Raw genomic sequence first — 17,850 nt, 5'->3', positions numbered from 1 at the left:
TTGCTCACGCTTGAGTGCTCCGTGGCGGGTGCTGATGCTTTTTTTCCCTGGTAGGGGGAGGGTGGATCGTTGCTTGCTGCCAGTTATGTGCGGGAGGGAGGGGAGCTGTGGGGGGGGGGGCTTCGGGGTTCATTCATTCTTTGGGGCGTTCCTCTTTTCGTGGATGGTTGCGAAGAAAGGCAATTCAGGATGTATATTGTATACATTTCTCTGACAGTAAATGTACCTTTGAAACCTTTGAAACCTTTGGCAATGGGACTTGTAAGAAGAGGTGAGTGAAATTAGCCATTTGTTTGAGTTGATCAGAGGAATTTCTAGACCATTAAGTCTCATTTAGTAGGAAATATTGTCTTCCTTCAAGGCACAGTGCAGTGTACAGGCTGGGATAAGTCAGCCTCATGATTGCTCTAGTGCTCTCCAAATTAGATATTTTGATGTATCACATTTAATCTGCACAGGTCTCTAGCATATTTTAAAATATTTTTTATCCAACCCAATGTTGATGTTATCTAGCATGATCTCACCTCCGCACTATCTTTAGGCAGCATGAATCAGTCTGTGTACAATTTCAGTGACAGGGGAATCACTGACATTATTTAAATTCAGAGGACACTGCCTGAAACTTAGCCGAGATGAAAGATGGCAGAACAGCCAACACTGGTGCAGCTCAGTCCTGCGATTAAAGTCAAAAAAACTTGAGAGTTGGAAATTAGATTTGATGGAGATTGTCATAACCTAACAGAATTATGAGAAAAATTGGTTCATAGTGAAACAGTACATACACTTGTCAACGAGGTAGTGAACTCACAGCACCCAGTTCCAATAGTGACATACTGGATCTTTTCATCCGGAATTCCTGCAGCACGGAACACATATACAGCGTAGTAATACATCTGTCAGAAAAAAAGAAATTAGATTCTGAATCCAGCAAAATATAGACAGAATAACGCATTGGACAGGCAGTAAATTCATGTAATTTAGTTTTCTTTACAAAATGCATAAATTCAATGATGATAGTGCTATTATACAATCACATTACAAACAAAAACCAGACAAGTCATGTCTAACAGACTGAACAAACACATTCCAATTCTCATCGAGGTTGGGAACTCACATGTGCTCTAAGTGAGATACGAACTCACAGCCTTGGCATTTCTCGATAACGTGCTGTGTTCTGATTGTGCCAGTAGATAACAAGTTCAAAGTGTGACTGTGAAATGGGGAATCAGTTATTCCATTGTTTAACTCTAGAATCTGCAGCACCTAATAACTGGTTGTTTATGTAAAACTGAGTCTGTGTGGATGCTCCAGACGGTGTGACTGACCGTGATGCATTGAGAGTGTAAAGACATTGTGCAGGTACACACAGTAACTAACCTGGGGGTTGAAGAGACGTCTCGGCAATGGAGTAAAGCATTTGGTGGAAACAGTATGAAATACAGGGTCAAGCCATTCAGTAACCAGCTCCGGCCACCAAACCCAGGCCGCAATTTTACATGCAATAAGATGGTGGCTGTTCTCTTGCTTGCAATGTCAATCGGTCTCTGTCTTGAATGTAACAAGTGTCCAAGCCTCCACAGCCCTCTTGGGTGGGGAATTCTGAAGGTTTTACAAGTCCATTCTACTGGAAAGGGGGAATAAACGAGATGCGGCTTGGAAAGATACTAAAGATGCTTGCTGAATGGCCTGCTTCTGCTCCTTTGTCTTATGGTCTTGTCTTATGGAAATACAAGGTTTAATGGTTAACTTCCTGGTTCAGTAATCCAGCAGCCTAGATGAATGACCTGTAGGCACAAATCTAGTCTTCCGGGCTGGAGAACTCAGAATGACGAGGCACAGCCTGGTGGAATGCCAGGTAAAAGAAATGTCTTCATTCAGAGGCAGGTGGATCTGTGCAATTCTCCACCGCAGAGGCAGCAGAGACAAACTCATCAAGACACTACATTTAACGTTGAAACAGAAGAAGGGACACTGAGCGGGACATGTGCCTTCTTGTGGATTGGGAACAGGGTGCAGACGTCTGTTACCTACTCCTGCTCTTAGTTACCTCATATCTGTCTTCAAATGCCATTGTAGCTGGGAAATCTAAAGCATTGACCTAAATTAATCTGGAACTAAAGCCTGGAATCAGAACTGACAAACAAGAAACTAAAGATAAGTGAGGTCAGCTTTATTTATCGCGTGCACATGGAAACATACAGTGAAATACGTCATTTCCATCAAATCAAATCAGTGAGGATTGTGCTGGGCAGCCCACGAGTGTCCCAGCACCACGCCCACAGCTCACTAGCCCTAACCTGTAGGTCTTTGGAAAGTGAGGGAAAACCAGAGCATCTTAAGAAAAGCTTGATGTCACAGGGAGAACGTACAAACTCCTCATAGCTAGTGGCAGGAATTGAACCCAGATCTTACAACTGGCCACTGTACGAGGTTGTGCTAACCACTACACTACCCTGCCACCCCAGAACTACAAAGCCAAAGGGTTCATGGATACCCCGTTCCCTGTTCCCACCTTCTCGCCAAGTTCCTTAATCCCTTCCGTATTAAGTGTATTCAGGAAGTTGGATATAGAGTTTTTCATGACGATTTGTTCTCTGCTACCTAGCCCTGATAAAGCTGTACTTCAGTCCCACAACAAGCAAAACCACACACAAAATGCTGGAGTGACCCACGGGTCAGGTAGCTTCTATGGAAGTGAACAGATAGTTGACGTTTCGGGCCGAGACCCATAGATAGTGTAACACAGGCTCAGGTTGCCTCGAGCGTCACTGATGATTCACACCGGTGCACAGAGTTGATCTTCTGTTATGGACTTGGATTCAGTCCAGCCCCTAGGGTCCATCCCACTGGAGTAATCCCATCAGTCTCATTCCTGACCTCGGAGAGGCACGAGACAGCAGGCGCTGGAACCCGGAGCTGCAAGCAGGCTGCGGGAGGAGCTCTGCGGATCGAGCAGCGTCTGCGGCAAGGAGGGATCGTCAATGTTTCCTGAGGCAGGGCTTTCGTCTAAAGTATCGACAGCTCCTTTCCTTCCACAGGCGCTGTTGCATCCACTGAGTTCCTCAGCAGATCATTTGCTACTCCAATCCCACTCTTTCCTCCTCCTCACCTCCACTTACTCTCTCACAATCACTAGTTCAGATCCTCAGCAGAGCATTTGTTACTCCAATCTCACTCTTTCTTCCTTGTCACCTCCACTTACTCTCTCACAATTGCTATTTGCACCCTTTCATTAGTCTAGCCTAACTAGAGGGAATTAAGTTGCCAGCACTTCTTCAGGTTTTAGGAGGAAATTGGAGCACAGAACAGAAAGAAAGCATAAATCCCACACAGACAGCGGCTGAGGTGAGGGCTGTACTCATACTGCCAGAGCTATGGGGCAGCCGCACTGACTGCAGTGACTGGCTTTTAAGAGCTGAGCTTCCCCTGGATCTCAATGCTACTTACAGCATCGTTGCCACATAACTGGAAGGCACTGCCCAGCAGAAAGGTTATGATCATCTGCCACCGGACGGCTCTGTCCTGGAACAGCTCCCAGATTCTCTTTGCCCTTTGACCTTCAAGCACAGCCTGCTCCTCCAGCACTTCGTCCATTTCTGCCGTGATGTCGATATTGCTGTGCAGCCTCCTCAGAGCTGCGTAAACAGAAAGTGTGATGCTAGATCGATAATGATTCAGCTCCTCCTTTTTGACCATCTAAATCTCCAACAATACAAAGATCTTGGTGACAAAAAAGCATCTGCTGTCTGAAGTGAGTTCATCAGGAGGTGACCCCCTTGGAAACCCCTGTGAAAATGAACAATAAGCACCCAGAGCAAACTGGGCTATCGGGATTGTGTGGCGTGGGGGACGGGGGACTCGTACTGGAGTATTGAGAGGGTAAAGTCAGATTTATGGATATCTGATTCAGATTCAGATCTATTTATCACTTGTACAGTGAAATGTGTCATTTGCATTAACAACCGACAGCCCGAGGGATGAGCTGGATGCAACCCTAAGTGTGGCCACACATTCCAGCGCCAACTTAGCATGTCCACAATGTTCAACAGAACACAACGAGCAACAAAACAACAGCAAAACAAGCCTCTTTCCTACCTCCCACACACCCACCCACACGGACAGTCCCACTCTAGCGGAGGCCTCGAGTCTCCAGGCCTCAGCCATCAGGCATTGAATTCTGAACTTCCAATTGACCGACGGGCTCAGTCGTTAGTATTGACCCCTGGACAAGCCAATGATGGGACCTGAACTCTGGGCACACTGATTCAAGTCAAGTCAAGTCAAGTCACTTTTTATTGTCATTTCGACCATAACTGCTGGCACAGTTCACAGTAAAAACGAGACAACGTTTTTCAGGATCATGGTGCTACATGAACAATACAAAAACTACACTGAACTACGTAAAACAACACAAAACTACACTAGACTACAGACCTACCCAGGACTGCATAAAGTGCACAAAACAGTGCAGGCATTACAATAAATAATAAACAAGACAATAGGCACAGTAGAGGGCAGTAGGTTGATGTCAGTCCAGGCTCTGGGTATTGAGGAGTCTGATGGCTTGGGGGAAGAAACTGTTACATAGTCTGGTCATGAGAGCCCGAATACTTCTGTGCCTTTTGCCAGATGGCAGGAGGGAGAAGAGTTTGTATGAGGGGTGTGTGGGGTCCTTCATAATGCTGTTTGTTTTGCGGATGCAGCGTGAGGTGTAAATGTCTGTAATGGCGGGAAGAGAGACCCTGATGATCTTCTCAGCTGACTTCACTATCCGCTGCAGGGTTTTGCGATCCGAGATGGTGCAATTTCTGAACCAGGCAGTGATGCAGCTGCTCAGGATGCTCTGAAGACAACCTCTGTAGAATGTGGTGAGGATGGGGGGTGGGAGATGGACTTTTCTCAGCCTTCGCAGAAAGTAGAGACACTGCTGGGCTTTCTTTGTTATGGAGCTGGTGTTGAGGGACCAGGTGAGATTGTCCGCCAGGTGAACACCAAGAAATTTGGTGCTCTTAACGATCTCTACGGAGGAGTCGTCGATGTTCAGCGGAGAGTGTCGTTCCGTGTCCTCCTGAAGTCAACAACCATCTCTTTTCTTCTGTTCACATTCAGAGACAGGTTGCTGGCTCTGCACCAGTCCGTTATCCACCGCACCTCCTCTCTGTATGCTGACTCATCGTTCTTGCTGATGAGACCCACCATGGTCGTGTCATCGGCGAACTTGATGATGCAGTTCGAGCTGTGTGTTGCAGCAGTCGTGGGTCAGCAGAGTGAACAGCAGTGGACTGAGCACACAGCCCTGGGGGACCCCGTGCTCAGTGTGATGGTGTTGGAGATACTGCTCCCGATCCGGACTGACTGACTGATTGCCTAGCCCTTGTGCCCCCTGCTCACACAGACATCCGATCCCATAGATCTAGGACATTCCGATATCCAGTGCTCTGGCTTTTGAGTGCGGAGAAGGCAAGGACTCAGGATGGTCTTCACATCCACATCGCTGGCCCTCTGGCCAATGTGGATTATTGCTTAAGACGCCTGCGTTTCTCCGAGTACGAGCTCTTTGAGTTCATGCCGCCTCGAGGCAGGGTGAAGAATGCTCTGCCAACGTTCAGTGGAGTCAGGACCGGTTGGGTGCCTGGATATGGAGATGGTTCTTTGACTGCCGTTACTGTGTCCAAGTCGTATTATTGAAGCTCTCCATTCAACGTGAGATAGCCACATTTCACGTCATTGTGCTAAGTGCTAAGCACTGCTCTCTGTGAGGAGTTTGTACGTTCACCCCATGGGCAGTGTGGCTTTCCTCTGCCTGCCCCGGTTTCCTCCCACAGTCCACAGACATAGCACTTGGTCGGCTAATTGCTGATTGTAAATTGTGCTGTGACTAAACTAGGGTTAAATCAGGCGTTGCTGTGTGGCGTGGCTGGAAGGGACCATTCCAGGCTGTCTTTCAATTAATAAATAAGTTAAAAGGATTTACAAATTCTCAAGATTCCCAAGCCTCCATATAACAAAGGCACGAACTTCACTTTGAGAGTGCTCAGCTCAACTCTTCCATGCGGCAAAAACAAAAGGAGCTCCACTCCCTCCAGCCGAGGTACATCCAAGGCCAGGAATTGGAAATGGTGAATCCCCAGAATCATGACAGTGTGTGTCCTCAGCACCTAGAGGAGGGAGTGAGGACAGATGAAGGAGAAGAGGGTGGCTGGAGAGAGAGGGGATAGGAGGGGAGGGTGAAGGAAAGAGGAGAAGGTAGTGAGGACAGATGGAGGAATGGAATGCAAATGGGGAACCCATTGATGGAACAGAGGAAGTGAGAATGGTCTTCCGTTCACTTGAGAGCATCAACTGCCTCTGAGTCTGTTGATCCATTTTCTTTCTTGCTTTCCCACAGTCAACAAAAAGAACTGCTTGCTTCCCTCGGCACCACTTACCCTTCATGTGGGAGTTCTCATCTTTCCTGTTGATGAGCAGGTGCCTGGGACTCTCCGGGCACCATGGAAGCATGGCCAGCTGGATCAGGGCTAGCACAGCGCAGGACGCCAGCAACAGAGGCCACCACTCATCTGAGCCCAAAATCTCTCTGCAAGTCATATCACAACACAGATTCACTTGTGCTCACCTTGTGCATTGTGTGGGTGCTGCGATGGAACAACACTGGAACGCTGTTCCTCTGAATATTCCTCAGTTCACAGATTTACTTAAAACTTACATTAGATTTGAACGGGATAAATGACCCAAACAATATTACTTTAAGCTTTGACAATAATCATTACAGTCTCTCTATTGCCTACCTTTTGCCCTACTATGACGTTTCTCTATTTTTTTTGCACAAATGTTTTGCACACTCTTTTCTTCATGTCTTGTATAATTATGTACTATTGCCTGAATCCCTGTGCCTGGGATTCTGCTACAAACAGGCTTCCCACTGTGATTGTAACCCCACCATACCTGTGCATGTGAAAATAAACTCGACTCGACTGGATAACTTGGCCTTTAGACCTTTAGTACCTGGCATCAAGGAGAGGGTGTTGTTAAGCACCAGATATCATGACGATATGATGGGACTTGGGATAAATGTAGGGTACTTTCCTTAGTTAACATCACTATATAAATGCTGGCAAATTATTGTTGATGAGGCAGATGATTACATTCAGAGGATTATGGGTCTATGTGAGGAGGAGAATGGGTTATTTAGGATAATGAAAGAGCAGATTATTATTTAAAATGATAAAAATTTGCAATGTGCTGTTGTGTCGAGGGACTTGGGAGTGTTTGTGCATGAATCACAAAAGGTTGGTCTGCAGGTGCAGCAGAGTATCAAGAAGGCAAATGGTTTGTTGGTCTTCATTGCTAGAGGGATTGAATTTAAGAGCAGGGAGGTTATGCTGCAGCTGTACGGGCTACTAGTGAGGCCGCACCTGGAGTACTGCGTGCAGTTCTGGTCTCCTTACTTGAGGAAGGATAAACTGGCTTTGGAGGCAGTGCAGAAGAGATTCACTAGGTTGATTCCAGAGATGAGAGGGTTAGACTATGAGGAGAAATTGAGTCGCCTGGGTCTGTACTCACAGGAACTCAGAAGAATGAGAGGAGATCTTATAGAAATATATAAAATGATGAAAGGAATAGATAAGATAGAGGCAGGAAAGTTGTTTCCACTGGTAGGTGAGACTAGAACTAGGGGAGATAGCCTCAAGATTTGGGAGAGTAGATTTAGGATGAAGATGAAGAGGAACTACTTTTCCCAGAGAGTGATGAATCTGTGGAATTCTCTGCCCAATGAAGCAGTGGAGGCTACCTCAGTAAATATATTTAAGACAAGGTTGGATAGATTTTTGTATAGTAGGGGAATTAGGGGTTATGGGGAAAAGGCAGGTAGGTGGAGATGAGTCCATGGCCAGATCAGCCATGATCTTATTGAATGGCAGTGGAGGCTCGATGGGCCGGATGGCCTACTCTTGCTACTATTCCTTATGTTCTTATACACATCCAGGGTTGTAGGGAACAAAAGAACGAATCCACGGAATAATTAAAAAACGGGTCCACAAGTTACACAGGGCCCTTGACTAGGAGAGCAGTGTTGGTGGAAGAGTGGAGGAGTCGAATTATTGTGTGCAAATGTATGTGTGCGTGTGTGTGGGGGTGTGTGCAAGTCTGTCAGGATCATGGGACTGTGGCATGGGTGGGTGCAGGCACAGAGGGATGGGTCGCAGAGACAAAGTAATCCCAGGTTCATCTGGGTGGCTCCTACTGGCTTTTCTGTAGGGCTGAGGATTTCAGGATGAGCCCAAGATGTTGTGGTGCTGATGTGCCAGCTCCACTGGAGTTGGAACCCTGGAGGGAATGCTGGATTCAGGTTGAGTCCAGGGGGCTGTCAGGTGTGTTCCAGGGGTGAAGAACTATGGGGCCTAAATGAGTGTTACCTTGGAGAGGAGGCAAGTGTGATAGGAAAGCCAGCTAATGGGCCATAGTCCTTGCATTGTCTGTGAGGTGCGTACTGGGGGTTACAGGGAAAGATCTGAAGCACAGCCCTGGTCTGCGAGTGTTGGACAGCTCGACTGCTTTGAGCTGCTTCTCTGAACTGATTCTAAGACCTACAGATGAACTTTCAAGGCCTCATGCTCTCAGTACAACTTTTATTTGCAGTTTGTCTTAATTTGAACATTACTTATCCGCCAGTCTTTGCTTATGTACAGTTTTTAGTAAAGTTCTATTGTATTTCCTTTTTTTGAGAATGCCTGCAACAAAATGGTGAACCATATGTTGTTAGATAATAAATGTACTTTGAAACTTGAGGTGTTTGAGACAAAGGGAGGCTGACCTCACGGGAGGTTCAGCACACGGAATGTAGGTCAAAAGTTCCTGTCCAAACGGATGGAGTTCTGGGAATACGGAACAATAGGGGTCAGGCTGAGCTCTTGTTGGGGCAATGCTGGTTTGGAGTCTCACATGGTAACAGGAGATGGGCAGGCCTGGCTACTGGGTTTCGTAATCAAGGTGGTAACAGGTAGAGGGGTGGGCACAATATGGAGTGCACATCAAATTTAATGTCTACTTCAAGTCAAGTCAAGCTTGTTGTCACTTAACTACAGTATATACACGTGTATAATGTATATAGAAATGAGACGACATTTCTCCACAGCAGGGTGTACACAGTGGTACACAGAACACACAGCAGCTTATGAAGGTAAGGATAAAATCCACAGATGAAGCATGCATAAATAATGAACTAGGTGCATAAATTAAATGCTGTAAGGGACAGAACAGATTAACCGGTGACACTTCGAATACAATGCAGCAGGGTGTTCAGAAGCCTAATGGCCTGAGTGAAGAATCTGTTTCCCATCCTGATCGTTCTTGTTTTTATGCATCAGAGTCTCCTGCTTGATGGTAGAAAGTCAAAGAGGGTGCTGGATGGATGTGTGGGATCCTTGTTAATACTAAGGTCCCTGTGTACACAGCGCTCCTGATAAATGTTCCCAATGGGTGGTAGGGAGACCCCTATGATCCTCTCAGCTGTTCTCATAGCCCATTTTAGGGACTTCCAGTCCGATGCTCGGCTGCTCCCAGACCAGATGGAGATGCAACTTGTCAGGATGCTCTGAATGGTGCTCCTGTAAAATGCAGCTGAGATAGGGGCACAGGTAAGATGGTGAAGATTTCACTACATGTGTGATCTTGCTGAATGTGGTGCCGACCTTTTAACCCATTCTAAGATCTAACTAACCCTTCCCTCATATAGCCCTCTATTGTTCTATCATCCTTGTGCCTATCTAAGAGTTTCTTAAATGCCCCTAATGTATTTGCCTCTCTCAAAAATGACTATGATTTTGTCTCCTATGTCTCTATATAATTGTCTAGTCTGAAACATCTACCCAACACCCAGGGATGGAAGAAATGTAAAATCCTAGAACCTACCTCAGTCCTATGAACTGTCCCACCACCAATCCTGCTGCAGTAAATGGAGCAAACGAGAGGGCCACTGTCCCACGGATCTCCTTTGGAGCACTCTCACCGAGATACAAGGGATTAATGTTGAATCCCACGCCTGAAGAGCAAAGGGGAATGAAGATACTCTTCACTCATACACTTACTGAAAGTTTATCACATTACACTCATCACATTCCACATTCAACTTGCAAGTTTGTATTCTTGGCATTAGGTGAGACACTGAAATTTTAGCATTGCATTATAACGCTTCATTCCATGGAAGAAGCCACACAGTGCATACAACCAGTGAGTCCCACTTCTTTGCTCTTCCCCTGAGGCTGCTGTGGCTTTCTGACATCTCCTGGAAGGAACATACCTCCAATCCCAGACTTCTTACACTCACTGAGACGCCAGTCACCCTTGCATCGAATCAGCAAAAAAGGCTGTGCTAGCTTGAGCATTTACTCTGGAGATGGATTGCCAGATCATCAAGGATAAACTGGAAGGTTAGTCCGTGGGAAGGAAAAGATCTGAGGGGAGTTCAGTTTTAAGACGATTTGTAAAGGTAATTGGAAACTCTCAACATTGATTCTGACAAGGGTGAAAATGGAGTTAAAGGCAACAGAGAATGGACACATTGGCTGTTAGAAAGGATAAGAGATTAGTTAAGAATAATTACAGGAGTAGGGGTTGCCAGTTATTTGTGGACTTTGGGGTTTGCTTTTGTTGGAGTCACCCCGCTCTTCAAGCCCAAGGTGAGTCCTTTCTGCATCAGTTGTGCTTGTCAGAAACCTTTGAGGTAGTGTTCATTCAATGTACAGCATATTTCCACCTTAATTAAACAAAACAGACGTAATAACAAGGGGAATTGAGTATAGGAGCAAAGAGGTCCTTCTGCAGTTGTACAGGACCCTGGTGAGACTACACCTGGAATATTGTGTACAGTTTTGGTCTCCAAATTTGAGGAAGGACATTCTAGCTATTGAGGGAGTGCAGCGTAGGATCACGAGGTTCATTCCCAGGAGGCAGGAAACATGTTCCCGATGTTGGGGGAGCCCAGAACCAGAGGCCACAGTTTAAGAATAAGGGGTAGACCATTTAGAACGGAGTTCAGGAAAAACTTTTTCACACAGAGGGTTGTGGTTCTGTGGAATGTTCTGCCTCAGAAGGCAGTGGCGGCCAATTCTCTGGATTCTTTCAAGAAAGAGTTAGATAGAGCCCTTAAAGGTAGCGGAGTGAAGGGATATGGGGAGAAGGCAGGAAAAGGGTACTGATTGTGGATGATCAGCCATGATTATAGTGAATGGTGGTGCTGGCTCGAAGGGCTGATTGGCCTACTCCTGCACCTATTGTCTACTGTAATAACCTGATAATATTTTACAGGGTGACGATCCTACTTTATCTTATAGTCCTACTATGTCGATACAGTAGATGAGTGAACATACAGAATAACATATTTTAAACTACTAAATCACACGTGGTACTTATACTTGTTATTTGTGTGCATTAAAGAGTTCTGTAACAAGTGGGAGACTACTTCGGACGGAGTGTATTAAAAACAGGGTGGTATCTCCACTGGACAAGGCCAGAATGGTAAGTTATTGTTTTTTTTATTTCATTAAAGATACAGCACAGTAACAGTCCCATCTTGTTTAGGAGCCCACACTGCCCAATTACACCCATATGATCATTAACCTAGCAGCCACATGGCTTTGGAATGTGGAAGGAAACCGGATCATCTAGAGGAACGTACAAGCTCTGCATTCTTCAGCAGAATACACAGACAGTGGCTGGAATTGAATCTGGGTCTCTGGGTCACTGGCTCCAGAATAACATAAAGCTAAGTGCTACGCTATCGTTTCTCCCCAATACGTTATGCTATTTTCCCAAGGCCATTTCCTACTCCCTGCTTTGAAAGAAAATAGATACCTGAGTTTACTCCAGAAAAGAATCTTCCAATTATGATCATCTCAAAGGATTTGGCTGTTCTGCTCAGACCCATCAGCAACGCACCAATGAGCACGAAAACATTGCTCAGTAACAGTGAATTCCTCCTGTGTAGGAACAATTTAACAGTCAGAGAGTGTCACGTGATTTCCATATTTTCATAATAATGTAATTATGAGATCCAATCTGATCTGGATTTGAACGTATTAAGTCAGAAAAGTGCTCCAAACAAGTTTATATACGAGTGCATCCGAGTGCATTTGGGTGTATCACAGCTCAGTGACTGCAAGGAACTGCAGAGAGTTGTGTGACATTGGGTTTGCTGACTGCGAACTTCTAACCTGAAGTGAAGACCTTAAGCCCTAAACAGCCATGAGTACTCTCACTAAAGGGAGGTCCTACTGTAACCACCCAATCTTCAAAGAATAGTTTACTTCCCTGTTTATTCTCCGTGGTGAGTTTAGCTGCCAATACCCACTATTTGAATGGTGGGTCCCCTCTCCCTACCAAAGTGAAGATACTTCCAGCTAACAAAGTAGATTAAAACACAGTTCATTTATATTCAGTGATACATGTTTAAATTCAAGCAACTTTCTTAAAACACATTTAAAGCTCAGAGAGAATTTTTACCTTAAACATTTCCAGATTATGAACCATTTCTAAAACACAAACCACATAGCATTTCTAAATCACAAAGTATAAAGGATCTCCAAAACACAGGTACAACTCCTATAAACTAAAATGACATACCACGGTACAGACAAACAAATCGTCTGTCGCAGAAACCAAAGCTGGAAGAATGGATTCTAGTTTACCCTGTGTTCCTTTCACATTTTTTCCTGATGCTCTTTCCCCATTCCGAATAAGACTGAACTGCTTTCTACATTTATAATCCTTTTCTCCACTTGGGTGATTTCACACATATATGATATTTCCTCAGATATCCTTTTAACACAAATGGTCTAAAACCATCTTGGAGATATAGATCTCAATTAATACTGAAAATGCTGTGAAGCTAACGTCCTTCTGTACATAAAATCTTTGAATTATAAACACATCAGTTATTGATATGCTAAATTGTATTAGCCATCTATTTGGCAATGTAAAAGTCAGGTTGTCTGTTTGAACCAAGCCAAATTAAACAACCCATTATCTTATATTACACCTTGAGCAGTAATAAAGCAGGTACAGTGAGCTAGCAATCTGCTACATAGACAGAGCTTGTTTGCAAAGCTATGTTTTTAACCTCAAGCTAATCATTGCTATACATTTACATTTTAAAAACTGAAGAGTCGCTCCCTAAACAAAGCAATATTACTTTGGAAGTTTACCTATCATTGTTTTTGGTCTAACCAAGTCGCAGATGCTGTTTAGAAAACTGAGATTAGCAAACAACCAAGGAGTGAATATCCATCACAGTTGTGGACAGAGCTCAGCACATAATGGAAATCAGCCTCCCATCCATGGACTCTGTCGAAACTTCCTGCTGCCTCAGTAAAGTATCCAACATAATCAAAGATTCCAGGCACCCCAGGCATTCTTTCTTCTCCCATCTTCATCGGGTAGAAGATACAAAGTGGGAAAGTAGGTGCCACCAGGTTCAAGAACAGCTTCTATCCCACTGTTATAAAACCATGGAATGGTTCCCTAGTTCGACAAGATAGACTCTTGACCTCACAGTCTACATCATCTACCTGCTACCTGCACGGAACATTCTCTGTAACATTTCATTCTGCATTCTGTTATTGTTTTAACTTGTGCTACCTCAATGGACTGTTGTTAATGAATTGATCTGTATGAATAATATGCAAGGCAAGTTTTTCACTTTACCTTGGTAATGTGACTATAATAAACCAATTTACCAATTTAATTTTGCATCATTCCATAACCTACAAGTATATCAGTTCCTCTACCTTCTTGTAGTTATTGTGAGGCCTATAGTCTAACCCCATTGATTCCACATTTAAACTTTGCCAATTTTAAATTTAACAATTTAAGAGAACATTTATTGAAATTCTCAGCAACAAATGTTTTAATGTCTCAGAGCCTGTAAGATTAGAAAAGGCTGTTTTCTCATTGAAAGATTTAACCTTATCGGGTGATAGAACAACAGCCAAATTAACCTCTGATCCCAGAAGTCAAAATTTAATCAGGTGTCATCTTACTGGAATTCCAAATTTCAGGGAATTGCAAGAATGGGGCAGGAGGTTAATGAAGAGGAGAGTGACAGAGGATGGATGGATGGATAGATGGAGGGAGTAGATGGGAAAGGAAAGAAGGAATAGCTGGAGGAAGAACACTGGGAAGGATGAGGATGCGAATGCAGAATGGAAGATGAAGAAGCTAGGTTGACTTGGATATGGCTAATGATATAGGGAGACTATGAAGAGAAAGGTAATAGGTGGAAAAGTAAAAAGAGAATTGAGATAAAGTGTGGCAGCACACTGGAAGTAGAGAATTCAGAGGGAGATGGAAACACTGAAGATGGGGAAGAAAACAAAGGATTGCAGTCGAGAGGACCATGCTGTAAAGATGGGGGAAGGAGGATAGAAGACAGAGTAAGGGTGAATGGAGGACAGGATGCAGTGAGGAGATATCATGGTGGGAGAAAGACGCGGGAGTGAAATCAAATCTTTACGTGTTTGGGAGTTGGAAATTAGAAATAACCTCAACAAGTCTTAACCCCTAATAAATGCAAATAGAAGTGGATATATCTGGATATCAGAATTCAACAAGCACATTTCTTTCATGATTCATACCTTCCAAATGTTATGGCCATGGGTCCAGCAATAAGAGCCCCAACCAGTCCTCCAATAGAGAAGTGACCACGATAAGGGTCCAGAAAAATGTAATGACCCTGTTCTCCAGCTGTGTATTGTAGCGTTTGGTCCAGGTCTCATTGATGAACTTCTGGACAAACTGATTAAAAGTTACAGATCTAGTTTTGGTTTTACAAATTTGGAGAACACCAATGTTTCTTTGTTGACCATAACTGTGGACTCACGGTTGTTGGTGCATTAATGATGGTCAGGTTCAAGCCAAACTGGAAGGTGCCACCAATGCAGGCAGAAAAGATGGTCAGGAGGAGACCCCGAATCTGCAGCTAAAGGAACAAAAAGAAAGCAAAGAGGATTATTTTCTGTAGGCACCATTTATTTTGAAAGGAAGATAAGAGCAGACATTTAATCAAGACTTTCACATCCCAAAACGAGCAGCCGATGTTCTACTGCAGCTACAACCGAGAAATTCAATCACTTTTCTGTTTTGTTGGGCAAACTGCATTTGTCTGAATTTTATAGTAATTTGTTTGTGCTATTCACCAGTGACTTGCTTCTACATTATGGTTTTCTTTTCAACACTGCTTATTCCAATATTGTATCTTTCAGCTGATTGCTGAGCTGAGAAATTCAAGAGTGCAGGAAGGGATTTGCTTTGATAGGATTGGGTAGGATATTTCAGTTGTATGAAATCATGAGTGTTACCCAAAATGGTACTTGGAGCTTTGAGCAGCAGCAAATCAGAGGTCATAAGCCTGAGAAAACATAATTCACCCATGTTCACCGAATGAGTGAATAGGCAGTGATTTGCAGCGGTTTGGAGCTTTGAGCAGCAGCAAATTGGAGATCGGAAGCCTGAGAAAACATAGTTCACTCAGATTCACAATTGAATAGAAAAAGTAGAAAATCATGGCAGTTTCGTGCTTTGTTCAGGTGCCAATCAGAATTTGGGATTGATTGGCAACATCAAATTAAAATAAGGCAGGGTCAAGCGGAGCAGCCATTGTTGGAGTGGTCAGTGTTGGAGTGGAGATTTTTTTAGGCTTTAACCGTTTGAGGCTTCAGTGAGAGAAGGCAAAAAAGCTGTAGGTGGAGTTCCCCCACCTCCATGGTTTATTGTTCTTCCTACTTTATATATGATCAGTTAGAACAGGATAGTGGAAATGTTCCTCTTGTGGGATGTGGGAAGACAGGGAGACCTCCAGTATCTCTGATGACTACACCTGTAAGAAGTGCATCCAGCTATGGCTTCTAACCGTACGCGCTAAGGAGTTGGTGCTGGAACTGGATGAACTCTAGATCATACGGGAGGGAGGATGAGAGAGTGATAGATAGGGCATGTAGAGAGGTATATACACCCAAGGTGCAGGACACAGGAAGCTGGGTGACTGTCGGGAAGGGGAAAGGGATTAAGCAGCCAGTGCAGAATACTCAAGTGGCCATCCCCCCAAATGACAGATATACCACTATGGATACTGTTGGGGGTGGGGGGGCGGGGAATGACCTAGCAGAGGAAAGTCACAGAAGTTAGGTCTCTAGCACTGAGTCTGACTCTGCGATTCAGAAGGGAAGGGAGGAGAAGAGGTGAGCTGTGGTGACAGGGATTTGTTAGGGGAGTAGAAAGGAGGTTCTGTGGCCGAGAATGAAATTCCCAGATGGTATGTTGCCTCCAGGGTGTCAACGTCCACGATATCTCAGATTGAGTCCTCAGTAAGCTTAAGTGAGAAAGTGAACAGCCAGAAGCTGTGGTCCATGTAGATACCAATGACGTAGGTAGGACAAGTGATGAGTTTCTGCAAAGTGAGTTCAGGGAGTTAGGTGCTAAGTTAAATGGCAGGATCCCCAGGGTTGTGATATTAGGATTTCCACCTGTGCCACGTGCTAGTGAGACAAGAAATCGGCAGATTACAGTTTAACACGTGGCTAAGCAGTTGGTGTAGGAGGGAGGGCATAAGATTTTTGGATCAGTGGGCTGTCTTACAGGGAAGGTGAGTCCTTTACAGAAGGGATGGTTTGCACCTGAACTGGAAGGGGACTAATATTCTAGTGGGAAGGTTTGCTAGTGCTGTACGGTGCAATTTAAACTGGAGTTTCAGGAGGGTGGGAACCAGAGTGCCATAACAGATAGCGGAGAGGTTGCGGAGGCAGATGTTGGTAAATCCTCACACAGTCAGGAATCAAAAGATTGAGCGTGGTGTGACTAGTGTCCTGAACTGCGTATATTTCAATGCAGAAGTATCATACAGAAGGTGGATGAGCTCAGGGCATGGATCAACACATGGAATTATGATATTATAGCCATTAGTGGTTGCAGGAGAGGCAGGACTGACAGCTTAATATTCCAGGGTTGCGTTGTTTTAGACGTGATAGAGTGGGAGGGATTAGAGGAGGAGGGATGGCGTTACTAGTAGGGAAATTTCATGGCAGGATCGACTGGAGAACTGGTCTAGTGAGGTGTTGTGGGTGGAACTGAGAAATGAGAAGTGTATGACCACATTAATGGGGTTTTATTAGAGACTGTGCAACAGTCGTAGGGATATAGAGGGACAAATTTTTAGAGAGATTGCAGACTGTTGCAAGAAACATAAGGTTGTTGTAGCCGGTGATTTTAACTTTCCACATATTGACTGAGACTCCAATACTGTAAAAGGACTAGATGGGATAGAGTTTGTCAAATGTGTTTGGAAAAGTCTTCTTCATCAGTGCGTAGAAGTCCCAACGAGAGAGCGTGCGATACTGGATCTGCTAATAGGGAAAGAGACAGGGCAGGCGACAGAAGTCTGTGTAGGGGAACATTTTGCATCTAGTGATCTGAATGCCATTAGTTTCAAAGTAGGTATGCAAAAAGGTAAGTTTGGTCCATGAATTGAGATTCTAAATTGGAGAAAGACCAATTTTGCTGGTACCAGAAACAACCTGGCAAATAGGATTGGGACAGGCTGTCTTCCGGCAAATGTGTACTTGGAAAGTGGGAGGCCTTCAAATGTGAAATTCTGAGAGTACAGATCTTGTACGTGCATGTCAGAATAACAGGTGTATGGAACCTTGGTTATCAAGGCAAATTAAGGCCCTGGTTAAGAAAAAAAAGGAGGGGCACAGTAGGAATAGATATAAAGGAGCAAATGATTTACTTACTGAGTATAGGAAATACAAGCGAATACTTATGAAGGAAATTAGGAGGGCCAAAAGAAGGGATGAAGTT

At 44.4% G+C, this 17,850-nt stretch overlaps 1 pseudogene; it reads right to left on the bottom strand.

The window, feature by feature from the left end:
- LOC140190707 (solute carrier family 2, facilitated glucose transporter member 11-like) overlaps positions 1 to 15,758 on the bottom strand; it is a 43,119-nt pseudogene extending 27,361 nt beyond the window's left edge.
- Positions 15,759 to 17,850: the final 2,092 nt, after the last annotated feature.

The sequence above is a fragment of the Mobula birostris genome, chromosome 31, assembly GCF_030028105.1.
Source record: "Mobula birostris isolate sMobBir1 chromosome 31, sMobBir1.hap1, whole genome shotgun sequence".
NCBI lineage: Eukaryota > Metazoa > Chordata > Chondrichthyes > Myliobatiformes > Myliobatidae > Mobula > Mobula birostris.
This window is presented reverse-complemented; position numbering and strand designations above follow the sequence as displayed.